The sequence below is a fragment of the Myotis daubentonii genome, chromosome 13, assembly GCF_963259705.1.
Source record: "Myotis daubentonii chromosome 13, mMyoDau2.1, whole genome shotgun sequence".
Taxonomy (NCBI): Eukaryota; Metazoa; Chordata; class Mammalia; order Chiroptera; family Vespertilionidae; genus Myotis; species Myotis daubentonii.
In genome coordinates, this window is record NC_081852.1 from 17,108,827 (window position 1) to 17,122,791 (window position 13,965).

A 13,965-nucleotide genomic window follows, 5' to 3' on the forward strand; every position below is an offset into this window, starting at 1 on the left:
ACCTAGGACTGTCATCCAATTTAAGCAATAAGGAAAGCAATAATCACAGATCGTTATGTGCCCAGTGCTGTATGCATGCTCTACAATATTGTGGTTTTTTGTGTGTTGTTTTTTCCCCTCAAGGGGTATTTAAAGTTAGAAAATGGAAATCCAGCTATGACCATTTTTAGCTGTGACTTGAGTAAGAGTGTAAAACATAATGTCTTCTATTATTATTACTACTACTATTCTAAAACTATTACTTTTACTGCTATTATAACTACTATCATGATTACCCTTTGGATGCTATACAATTCACCCTACAACCTTATGAAATAGGCATTATTATACCCGTTATACCAAGGAGAATAACAAGGAAGAAAAAAATAAAGAAAAAGCAAAACGAAGATCTATTATTTTGTCCAAAGTTGTATAGCAGGAAAGTAGTGGAACTAGAATTTGAATCCAGATTTGTTCAACTCCAAAACCTATGACTTATTCAATAATCTATAATGCCTAGAGGGTGGGTAAGAATCTAGCTCCTTTAAAGCCATGAAAAAGAGAAAAAATGATTTCCCAAGATCCTAAACAGAAAATAACAACAACAACAACAAACCTCTTAGCAGAACAAAGAGGACCAGAGGGCATGGCTCTGGGACCATCTCAGACAACATGGAAAAAGACGATCCCGGTCCTGAGGGCTGCTCATATGCCACATGCTCTTGTAGGCCTGACTACAAATCTTGCCTTGACCCTCACAGTGCAAGCCATCACTGTTGGACCATCCTCTCAGTTCTGCTGTGGGGGTACATATCTCCAGGAAGGCCAAATTGTCCAGGATGTTCACTATTTAAAATATGTGGTCCTACTCTTTCACAAACCATGGAAATATCCTGGAAACCCGGATCTTTATGTGTCCAGTGCCTAAGAGTTTAGGCTGACTTTTATGCCTAGAAGTAGCTGAAATGAATTTATTTGGCTGATTTTGTTTTGTGTTTTGTTTGTTTGTTTGTTTGCAAATGACAGCTGATAGGGCAGGGCCCATCTTCCATTCAGTGGCTTGCTTGCAACTGTTGCTGCTGACCTAGCAGACGGGGTGCATGCTGCCTGAGTCAGAACAAGGAACTCAGGGCCTGCAATCCTGAAGCGGGGAATAGCCACATCCCGAAAGCTCCTCAAAGTAGCATGAAAATAACAACAAGGAACTACTTCACATTTATATGCCATCTGACATCAGATGCTCACAAACTCCTTGTGAAGGCCAGGTGTCTTACCGATGAGAAAGGGAATATACAAAGGAAGGGGCAGGGTTTTAGTATCTAGTAGGCAGCTGTTCTACCTGGGCTTGCTCACTGACTGCTCCCACAGCACTGGTGGATAGAGGTGAATTATCGTTTGTTTCTCACTTATAAATGAGGAAATCCAAGTTCAGATAGTCATAGTAATTTGTCCAAGGTTTGCACCCAATCACCTGGAACAAGGCTTCTAGCTCTTCCCATGGGTCCACACTGCCTTTCTTTCCCAGACACAGGGCTCCTGGACCCATTCCCGGCAACCCACTTTAAGGACAGCAGGCCTTGGTTCTCACTGTGGAGAAGTAAAATGTGGGTAGACCAGAAGGGCCTCCATGTTTAGGACCCGGATCAGATTGAGAAGGTCCTATCCAAAGGCTAGCGTGCAGTCTGAGCCTGGAGAAAGCCCGCCCCTACAACTTTAGGGTCAGTGAGGAAGCAAATGTGAGAGCTGATTCATACCACTTTATTATCGGCACAGACTTCTCTCCAGGTCTTGTATTCAGAGGGCCCCCATGGCTCCTTGTTTAATCATTGCCATCTCGCCCAAGCACAGACAACTTGTACTTGAGCCTTCTGTCTTTCTTTGGGGAAATCAACCTTCAACACAGTTCCCTACTTGGGGCAAATGAACTATTGCAATCAAAAAGAATTTTACCTTTTTATTAAATTCTTCCTACCATTATTATCTATCATTTTATCTTCCCGTGTGCTCAATGTATATATTTATTTTATCCTTACAATGATCCTATGAGCTAGTTTTTTTTTTTTTTTTTTTTTTCATTTTACAGAAGGGAACACTGGGGATTTGAGTTACCCAGAGCTGTTTAATAGGAAAGTGCGAGGCTGGGGTGCACACTCAGGTGCCCTGGTGGCACAGCCTTGCATTCGCAGCAGGCTGCTGTCCTTCGGAAGAACCCCATCTTGAGGTTTCAGCTCCAGCCTAGGCATCATTGAACTTGTCTTCAAGCACTTCCTTGGTCCATTTCTATCTGGAATGGAGAGTGAAGAACATCCCCACTGCTTCGGCCCTTGGAGGGGTGATTTGGGTTTATAGGAAGGTCCCCTATCTTCTTACTGCCTGACTGTCACTTGCAGAACAAGGACATTTACCCGGTGTTCTTGTCATTGAATCGCCCAGGTACCAGGAGAAGGGGGTATTGAGAGAGTCTGTCTGTGCCTAGCCTGAAGTGGAAGGGGAGAGACGCTGTCTGCGTGGTATCATTTCACCATGCCCCCCGCCCCCCGCCCCCCCATCACCATTCTAACCTAGGAGATGGAGCTGCATGTCCAAGCCGAGGGAGTGTGAGTGCAGAGCGGCAGCCAGGGAACCCCAGCAGGAGCTTTCTCCAGTGGACACTGAGCCCTTCAGCACCAACTGCCAACCACAGGCACCGGCTCAAACTCCCCCAGATGCAAAGGCCCTTTGTTCTCCTGAAGCTTATCTTTGTTGGCGAGGTTGCTATTGTCGTGGTCTTGCAAGGGAGGAAAATGCCGACAACTCCAGTTTTTAATATGGTAAATGTCAGTGTTTATGCCTGCGCAGGCTGGCCTAATTATCCCACGTCCTCTAAAATCTGCCGCGGTAATTACCGCGCACCGCAGTGACACCTCCTGCTAAAGGGAGAGCCATCAGCGGCAGGAGCTGGAGCCAGAGCGCACTCAGCAAACTGCAAGCCACACCGACAGCTGCTTCTGGTTTCCAAACAGTGAGAACTTCCTGAGCCATTTTCCTGGTCCCTCCGGAGTGAATGCCACTTTGGTTGAAAAGTTGGAAATGTTTGTCAGGCCCAGAACAAGGCTGTGAATGAATACTGCAATAATTTGATTTCCCACAATCCCCTCTTTTCTCCACACCAGGCACAGAAGCAACTGATGAGGCTAGGAAGAGAGAAAGAAAGAAGAAGAAAGAAAGAAAGAAAGAAAGAAAGAAAGAAAGAAAGAAAGAAAGAAAGAAAGAAAGAAAGAAAGAAACTATTAGCACCAGTGCTATCTGATATGTCTTTGCTATTAGGAGTATAACAGCCTTTGTGTTATCTGCATATGAACTGTGATACAAAGAGAATGAGCTGAAGAGTTGAGACAGCTCAAGAGAATAGCTTTTAAGCAAAACACTATGCTAAGGAGAGTGATAGTCTTTCTTTAAAGAAATGCCCATTAGCACACATGGGCGGTATTGAGTTGTGTTTGCAGGGGAGAGGGAATAGTTTGGCCTGGCTTCCGTGCTTGCGATTGTACAGAGGAGGAGGGAGAGACGAGCACGATGAAGAAGAAGAAGGAGAAGGGGAGTGGAAATCAATACATTCAGTGGAAGCAAAGTCACAGCAACCTTTAAAATAATAAGACAAATCCATTTATTTCACAAATGTCTTCATTTCCAAATGCCATTGTTTGGGGCACCGTGCTGTCATTGTCCATGACATTTTCGAAAACTTGGCTCTTAATCATGTAGGTGTAGCTGGAGTTCTCCGGCAGCAGCCCAGCTGAAAGATTAGACATTCACCCCACTGCTCTGGCAGGAAGATCGACTTTAACAGCCTTGTCCTGTGGGGTGAAGGAGGGAGCTGGCGGTGGGGGAGAGGCTGGGAGAAAGACAGGGCTTCAATATGGACGGGAAAGCTCAGCTGTATTGCTATATACGATGAAAAGTAATTACAGAGAAAAATGAAAGCTGTTTCTTGCTGTTAGCAGGAAGAATAAGAGAATTCTGTACCTTTTTAAAGCTCCGAGTCCATTTTGATGTAATTGGTTCTGGAATTATTTATGACATTAATTGCTGCGCTATCGACTGCCTGTCAGCGGCTCTGGCAGTTGGTCCATCTTTCTTAGCACAGACAGCCTGCTCAGCCCAAACCAGACTGACAAGCTAATTATACCCATCTTCCCCTTCAATGACAAATGCTGCTCATCGGAAACCTTTCTAGAAATAAGCTCTCATTCTTTCCCCTTTTTCCTGAGCCAGACAGAACGGATATCTCAAGGTGCAGATCGCAGCTAAAACTCAGCTCACAGGGCTATTAGCTCTGAACATCTCACTTGAGCCAAAAACCCTAAGCATCTTATGTTATCAAACTGTATGTCATTCCCTGATGCTAGTTTTCAGAGATGAGCAGGGCCCGGCCTGTCAGTCAGAGCAGGGCGGAGAGAGCCCAGCCGGCGGAATTAGCCCCGCTCTTCTTAACCATCAACCGCAGCCGCCTCAGGTGATGCTGTGGAGGCAGGGAAATGCCTTCTGTGCTTTGTACAAGCGGCTGCAAGGCTCCTCCTGAGGGGCCCCGCTGAGGGAGGCAGGGTGGAGAGTTTCCATGGCCACTTACATCCGAAAGCCCCTTTGGTTAAGATTTAAGCGTGTAAATGGTTCTTGTGTTTAGGGTTGATTTTGCATGCAAAATATTTCTAACTCCTCGGGATTCCTCCTTGTCCAGCTGGTGCAAGAACCAAGAGCTCGAGGGGAGAAAGATTTCAGTAACCGGCTCTCCAGCCTGCCTGGGGGCACGTCTGAGGCACATGTTGGCCTCTTTAGGAGGCATCCATGTTTCTTGATTTCGGTGAATGATTCAGTGGGACGGAGAAAAGGGGTTGCCCTTTATGATGTTTCTTCCCCACTAGGGGGAAGGGGACAATCCAATATATAAACTGTGGACATTTTACACACACACTCTCTCTCTCTATTTCTTTTCCTGGTAAAGTTTTTGGAAGAACCCACACAAAATTAACACAAAGCTTTAAAAATTGGTTCCTTTATAGCACTCTCTGCCTATAAATTGTGTGGTGCTGAGGGCAGCTTCCTTAGGCCATGTTTTTCCCTCCCAAGTGTGCAGAGCTAGTGAAATAGGTGGATGGGGAGGAAGATTGTCATGAAATTCTTGCCCCATCCCCACCCAGCCAAAGGTTTATTTCTGTGCTTCTCCCTAAAATTTCCAGAATAGGGCGAAATTTGGGTTTTTCTAAGGACCTTCTGCTAAGGGCAGGAGAGTCTGAGGTTGTGCCCCTGACTCATGGCACAGAGCCAGGCCCAAAGTGAGAACTCAGGAAGTGTCAGTTAAACGGACAAATTAACTGCAAGCCAAGATCTGGTCTGATTTGGTCCGGCTAAAGTGGAAATTGAGGAATGGCAAGGAGATTGGGAAGCATTTAGGGAAAGAATAGCGTCCTGACACTTGGCAAGAAAAATAGACTCTCGGTCAAGCTGAAGGAATAGGCTGCCTCCTGAGGCCCTCAGCAAGGTGACCTTGACTCAGGTGACTGTTCTCTGTAGGTAAAAACTTCCCTCCTCACTGGCAAAATGTCCTTAAAAAAACTGGAGTTGGAAAAAGGCTTTCAAATCTATAGCTTAGATTGTCAAACATTTTACAACGTGACAAAGGATGGTTTAAGCTTAGCCCTGATGAAGACTGAAATCATCCCGCAATTACAATAAAACCATCCATTGCATCCTACAGTCAGTAAACAGAACACAGACTCCAGGTTCTTTTATGTGCATTGAATTGTCCCATTTAGAACGTCACAACTACAACACGAGCTCCAATATGAGTGAGGACCCAGGTGTCTTTGGTTATCACTGTATTCTCCTCACTTCCATAACCATTTCTTGGTAAATATTGGTTTAATAATCCAGTGACATCAGATAAGATGCCAAGGCTTAGAAATTCCATATTATTTTCCCAATGTCAAGCAGTTCCTAAATGGCAGAGCAGTTTGCATTTCAACACAGGTAGCTCAGAATATTTTTCAGGAGTGCCCCTAACTCAGCCACTTGCCACGCCTACTGTGGCAGGTCGATTTAATCTCAGCTCCATCTATGCAGGTAGGGTTCAAGTGGAAGAATGGAGAAAGCTTTAGAAAAGAAAGAAAAACATAGAAAAAGAACCACCACCCAATGTAGATTGTTTAACAGACTTAGCTCACGAATCCAAAATAAAATCAGCCCTCACTAGAGCTTTGTGTTATATTATGGCTTATCATGCTGTATGGATTGGTATTTTAAGATCAATAAATAATTTTTTAAAAGTTCATTAGAATGCCCAAGTGATGGCTGTCTTTCTTAAATACCTTTGCTTTGTCTGTGAAAGCATCCTTTGGCTAGAATTTAGCAGTTTCGCAGGTGATATGTATATGTTTTTCACCTTTAAAAACAGTATTATCTAGCACTCTACCATTAGCTTCTGAAAATCATCCTCTAGGTGCTTCCAGAACGCCCTTGCAGAGGAAACACCATCCCTGACTGTTCAGCAGTCTTTGGGACGGCAGGGCGAGTGGACCGATTCCATCCAGTCAAGGTCAGAGAGGCTGCAGGGAAAGCTCTGACCTCGGTGGTGCTTTCTCTTCTTAATTTATGAATTTAAGGCTGCAGTGGGAGAGAGGAGGAAGATGGGCACCCCCTTCCCTTTTTGTTGTTAACGCACATCAACTTGCCCAGTACTCGCAGACGTTATCTTCACCCAGGACAGGTGGCTGAAGGGGTGGTCCACTCCCTCCTCACCCTGTCCTTTTAGGTTTTCAACGTTTTTGAGATACATGTAGAATTTTTTTCACAAGAGATCTAACAGAAGATGCATTTGTTTTTGACTTCTAATTAATCAAGATAACATCTCTCTCAACCATTAGACAGTAAAATCAATACCTCGGGCGGCTGTGCCGCCCGTTAGACTTCACACCAATACCTATTATTGGCAAATCGGTGATGTATTTAACCACGTTGTACTATATCATTTTATAATATGTGACTGATGTGACTATGTTGAGGGTGTGACGATGGGGTGATTTTTGCCCCTGGAAGCAGTAATGCGATTTGTGCTACATCTTCAGTCCTGGCCCCCTCCCTCCAGCAACCAAAGCTGGGGTGATGATTTATGTCCCCAAATAGCATGAAGCCACGCACCATGAGGATGTCAGAATCCCAGTATATGAAAAGCATCGGTAGAGCAATAATCCTGGATAAAACGGTGGGAGAACAGCCATAAGAACTGTGGGTTGTCGAGCTCCATCCATCACCAGGCAGTGGTGGCCTGGAAGGAGAGGGGCCCTCGCTGTTCTGAGGCCCTGCTCTCCAACTGACAGGAGGGAGGAAGGAAGGAAAGAGGAAGGAAGAAGGGAAGTGAGGTCCATTTCTGGAAATAGCACGTGGAGGATATCTGAGGTCTAGTTGAGACGGGAGAAATTTCTGGGGAATTCGCTGCAAAATCTGCATACATGGCATCACTTCAAGCATCCTACTAGGCCAGTGGTCGGCAAACTGCGGCTCGCGAGCCACATGTGGCTCTTTGGCCCCTTGAGTGTGGCTCTTCCACAAAATACCGACTTCTGCGCATGGGCCACGAAGTTTCAATCGCACTGTAAGTGGTATTTTGTGGAAGAGCCACACTCAAGGGGCCAAAGTGCCACATGTGGCTCGTGAGCCGCAGTTTGCCAACCACTGTTCTGGGCAAATCCACCAAGTCAAGGGCTCCATGGTAAGAGTGGGTCTTTTTGTTTAAGGCAATTTATTGCCTTCTGACCCAAAGCTGGAGCAGTGAGTGCATGATATGTTCCAGCAAATTGGTTAGACCCCTGAGGCCCTGAGTGACCAGCCAAAAAAGCCTGTTAGACAAGTGACTCTTCCACAATCTCTACATAGTCTTGTCAAATCACTCAAGTCCGCATCACTACCACTCTTTACTAGGGTGCCGTAAGTTTCAATCAACCCCAGTTTTCATCTACTTGTATTCTGTGAGCCAGACTCTTGAAGGCATGATGGGATCTGAAGAGGACCTCTGACTAAGGCCAGGAAGAGATTGTGGAAGTGACAAGACTGCAGGGGCTGAATAAAGGGACCTGCTGGGACACTGAGGCACAAAGGAGCTAATGCTAACCTTTAGCCACTCTTCCTACTGATCCTTTTCCAGAAAGCATCCTCTGACCCCCTCAGCTTTGCCTTCCACACCCTGGCTGTACTCGAAACCCCCTCTCAATCGCATGTCACAATAAGTAATCAGTTTCCTGTCTCTTCCTAGAGTGACTGTGAGAGTCTCATTTCATTCTATTCCTGGAGGGCAAAGCACAGGCTTGGTCCAAAGGGGGCATTCTGTCAAAGGTAGCTATTTTTGTGTGAAAATTCAATTGCCAGGCAGCACTCATCTGGGAGGGTAGGACACCACCAGTTAGATTGAGAGCAAAAGGATTAAGGAATGCATTTCCTAGAATACCTGCTGAGGGGTGGACCACACTTCTATAGCTCCAATATTTAGGCAAGATAGTTGCCATAGTAACAACATAAACAGCATTTATCATTATTGTGGAAGTGTGTGGTGTTGTGTGTATCCTTCTGAGGCTGGTGTTAACACCCTATCATACTGATGAGGAAACTGACTCTGAGTGGTCAAATAATACAGCCAGGGTCACACAGCATTTGAACCTGAGTAGGTCTGACCCTAAAATCTGTGCTCCTTCCACTATACTATGCCGCCTGCCATATAAAATTCTGAGGTGGCATTTTTTCCGTTTTCACTGACATATTTTACTTTTCTTCACATTCAGTTTCTTTCACAGATATCATGATGTTCATGACCTTGTGTTCCTTTCATTGGAAAGTCGACATCAACAGAAAAGTAACATTTGGGGATTGCTACCTTTTTAGGAATGCCACTAGGATCTGTTCTTTTGACACCACGATAGTGATTCAGCAACTCACAGACATTACCCAAAGGCTTATATGCTCCAACCCCCTACATGGTGGAGAAAAACCCATGGCCTATGTGTTTGATATAAACAATACATTTCTGCAGACACTGCCTTGCCTTGAACGGCCTCAGTTAGGTGCCCAAAGTCCTTCCCCAGCAACTTGAGCTCTGGGCTCAGTGAGAGACTTCCTTTCTATTACATCCCTTGCTTTGTATCTAAACTGATAGAAGCTAAGGGCTTATATGGTCTATGAACTCAGTTAAATTTCCTATAGAAATATTTTGTTTAAACATGGCCTTGGCTGGAAGGCTGAATCTGTAATTTGCAGCACGAGTTTGTGTGAAATAGGGCGTAATGCGGCCGGCCCTTTTCAAGGCACTTCCCTCTTAAGGATATTTTCATACTCCCACCTCACATTGTCTTGGGCTATATATAGTCTGTCCCATTTGAATAGAAAGTTTTTGTATCGACCACAACATTCAGTCCAATGCATTGCTCATAGGTCTGTGGGAATGAATCAGAGTTTTGATTAATTACCTGGTGTCTTAGCCTTGATGTCAAATCTCACCCTTAATGTATTACCAAGTGAACATGCATTATGGATTGAGAAACCACTCACCCACACAGGAAGTTGTTTGGCTGACATTTAATTTTACCACTTGTCAGCACCATGATATGAGAGATGAGCCATCTTTTGACAGAAAGTGCTCTAAATTCTCCTAGAGATTTGTTGGTGATGCACCAGCCTCTGCAGGGTATCTCACGATTGTTCTTACCGTCCAGCATTCATGCTTCAAACCCCGTTGGTTTAACTCTCTCAGTATTAGTCAGTAAAGTCAAAGGTCGTTGGTATTCCATAAAACATAGACTGACAGGTGGATCTTTGACTCACACTCTCTTCCGGCAGCCAGTGCACCGGGTCTCTTCCTCTGTGATTCCTGGGGGCTTCAGGTGACCTGTACTATGGTCCCTCCTTCCATGGTCCAGGCCTCACCCAGATCTCCTGCTCTAATCCAACCACCAATGTCAGTCATGCCTGCTTTCTTGCATCACTTCTTTATTTTTTTATTCATTCATTCAAGAAATATTAATTGAGCATCTACTTTGTGCTGGGCACCCTGCTAGATGCTAGGGATACAGTGAAGATTATGATTGACATAGCCCTTATATTTTCATAATTGTTAAAGTTTATTGGGAGATGTAGACAGTAATCAAGTACATACAAATAAATATGTAATTATAAATCATAAAAGCTAGGAAGGAAAAAAAAGCATACTATAAAGAAAATAGTAAATGGGACCTACTTGAGATGGGCTGGTGAGAGTCAGCCTGTAGGTTTCTCACTTCCGCATCCAGGGCTCAGCCCCTCCTTCTCTACCCTTGGAAAATGATCTTTAGCTGAAGAGAAGTGCCCCACCCAAGAAAACACACCCTTCCTAGAGCACTTGCACCCAATGACTGGTCCACATGAGGATACAAAGGCCCGACTTACTGCCTTAGGGCAGGATGACTCTGAAGGCTGTCCCAGCTCCAGAGTCCCATGTGGGATTGGGTGCAGCTGTATCCAATTCAACTTCTCTCTCTACCTAATCCTGCTCCCCTTGCTCCCTTATAAGTCTTGCTCCAAAGGGTATCCCCCAGTAATTCTGCATTCAAATCTCAGAGTCCCAGGGCCTGGTTCCCTGAGAACCTGCCTACAGTGCAGCCCATCCCACGAGGGGCCAGCAGTAGGAAAAATGGAGAGATATCTCTCCAGGCAGAGGAAGCAGCATATGCAAAGGCCTAAGAGAAGAAGCACCGGGAAGTAATTGTAGGTCAGAGGGCCTGTGGGTCCTGACATGAGCTGACACTATCATTGCTTTCAGGTAGCTCGCCTGTGCCCTGCCCATCCCCTCAAAGGAGATGCTCTGTTCAAAGGGCCACTTCCAGTCATCAAGGACAAAACCGGAGCAGAAATTGGCTGAAGTTAAGAAGTAGCAGCATATGTAGCCCAAACTCACCTTGAACTCCACAGTGCAGGTTGCAATTAAAATATCTACGAGGATCCCTGCCATTCTCAGATTTCAGGTCTACTAAGGTCACTGTGACTCTAGAATTCTCTTTCAATGTTGGCATCCGTGGTTGCCATTTGGAGAGGGAGACATTCACACCGCATTTGATTTATCATTCTGCTTGAGGCTCCAAAAATTTTCAGACTCAGTCTACATGTGCCACTTACTTTTATCAAATATTTGTTAGGTTTTTTAATGAATGCATCTCTAAAGTCTTTATGTTATTTGAAAATGCTCAACTACAAGTCAATGTGTCGCACTAAGAATTGTTAAACAAATATGTTCCCTGTTAAGTAGGCTGAAGGGCCAGGCTAAAGATAAGACACACATCTGCTGTCATCCATCATGCCTTAATGCCAGTTCACCATCACTTTGAGCTACGGTTAACCAAGCTGGGCTCTCCCACCAGGTGATCTTGGTGACCACCTGTTACTTTGGCTGGGTGAGAGGCCTAGCCATGGATTCTTATTTAGCAGAAATATTTGACTTTGGCAGATGGTTAAAAGAAGCAGTATTTCAAAATAATGCAACAGAGCAATATTTATGAAACTATTTGCACAGCGGAACCAAGAAGCTAGCTAGCTCTCCTCTCCCATTATAAATCACTCTCCAGACGGGTCAGAAGAGCAGGTTTGCCTAATATTTAACTCCTCTAGGATCTGCTACAGAGATTATTATATTAAAAAATTAAAGTCATCAGAAGTCACTGGTACAGGAAAATGCTGGCAGCCCCAAAATCACATGCAGAAATGTGGAAAAGAAGTGGAAGACTGAACCTCTTGACTTGGAGGGCAGTGCAGAGAATAAAGGAAGAGGATGAGCCAAGCCCCACCAAGCCAGTGGGACCCATCCTGCCTCCCCCTCCCCAGCCGGAGCACAGCCATTTTAGGTGCCTGATCCTGTGTTATGGTGGCTTGGCAACATTACTTCTCAGGAAAGGAAGTTTTTAAGTTTTCTGAACACTTCCCACTGGCTCTGTCCATTTGCAGTTACCATCGTGGAGTCAGGGCATGACAAGGATTGGGACTGACATACACCAAACTTTGCATGTCCCGGAGCCAGCCTCGACGGCTCTGCCACTGTCATGTCAAGCTCCATCATTCCCGGCCGCTCAGTGCCTGTGCCCATGACGCCTGTCAGAAACTTTCAAATGTGAGCTCATTTCTTCATCCCGATCGCCTGCCCGGCCTCGACAAGGAAGGGATGACATTTGGGATGAGGGAGAAAGGGGCAGTGCCCCCTCCAGCTGTCAGTTTGGGTTTTCTCTCAACATATCACAGTTCAGACCCAGTCGCCTCCTCATTTAGGAGTGCATGCAGTAGTAACGAGGTTTGAAGACAGTGTGGGAAAGAGAGAACTTGGGCACATCTCCTTTGAGGACGATGCATTGTGAGTAAATTAAACAGACAAAAGAGGACGGCAGGAGCCTAGCGGTGCCCTTTGGAAACGGGCTGCTTTGGGAGGCGAGTGGATGCACTCAAGTCATCTGCACACATGGATTCCTTTGCAATATTTTTCTCGTTCCATTAAAGTGGAAAAATTTGGCATAAGAGTTATCCAAAATAGCAGAGGTTTTCTTGGTGGGAGGTTTTAGTTTCTATTATTTCTCTTTTTTATTACACTCTCATTTTAATAAGGGATGGAGGGAAAAAGATATGGTCTGAATTAAAGCCAAACCTTCACAGTGTTGCAAGCTCCGTCTGGATGCATGCCCGTGATTCACTCTGCCCATTAACATAATGTGTCCGTTATGTTCATGGGAAGAGTGAATAAGGAAGTGCTGCTTCTGGTCCATCCACATTGCCCCCAGTGGCTTTAACAGGTAGCACCAGAGTTCTTCCACCCGCTCATTAGTAGGACACCATGAGTGTTTTGTTTCTCCTTCTGTCTGAGCTATTATAACACTGCCAACATGCCATAGCATAAAACTATCACTCTACTGCTTCATCTCCCATCAGTTTCCAATGCATTTCACCTCTGGCACTTGCCACCAAAATGTCACCCAAAACTTGTGTGTTGCATTCTATTCTATTCTATTCTATTCTATTCTATTCTATTCTATTCTATTCTATTCTATTCTATTCTATTCACCCCCCACAATAAATAATTCTCTTCCATTTACATCAGGAGATGTACCTTCTCAAAGCAGGGCATTTGGGTGGGGCTGATGGGTCTGGCTTCCCAGGAGAGTAGCACCAGGTCAACTAGTCCTGAGTCCTTGTGGTTGCTGAGCTGCCCTGTGAGGTCTGTGCACGCAGATGCAATAGAATGTGTTGGCTTTGGGTCAGACATGGTGTCATTTAGAAGTGCATGCAGTGGTAACTAGGTAACCCTCCTCTAATCCTTGGGCTGATGATCACCGTTTTATGCTTCTGTCCCTGGAAATAGGAAGGGAAGAAAGAATCATGACTTGCCTCACTCATGAGACCTTCTGAGGCCCAAATGAGATGATGATTATGAAATTATTTTGAAAACAAGGTCATATTAGTACAAAAAAAGGGGGAGGCTTGGCTAATAGTAAAACATAGCTTCTAAATTTTCTGAATGGGGTTCTATGACCTGGCTTTTCCTCACAGAAGCAAAGGGATCCAGGAATCACACCCGTATGGGGTTGGTGCCAACTGAATTCTGGAAAGCCAATGAGTGGAGACACACAGTTCAAGTTGTTGTCCTATATACCCTAATTGTTCTAAATTGGAGAAGTTTGCAGAAGCTTCCAGGTAACTTGCACAGAATAGGAGAATTATTTGTACCAGAAACAAAAACATAAGAAGACAACCATAGGAGCAACAGTGAAAGTGGGGAAGCCTGTCCAGGCTTTTGGAATTGGAAGAGGAAAGGGAGATGCATCCATAACTCTGAAAGGTTCCAGAAGGGCAGGACGAAGAGGCATGTCAACAGCTGAGCTCATTTACTCCTGTCAGCCCACATCCAGGGCAGCACCGCTTGAGGACCAGGACCTTAGAGAGGGGAAAGCAAACCCA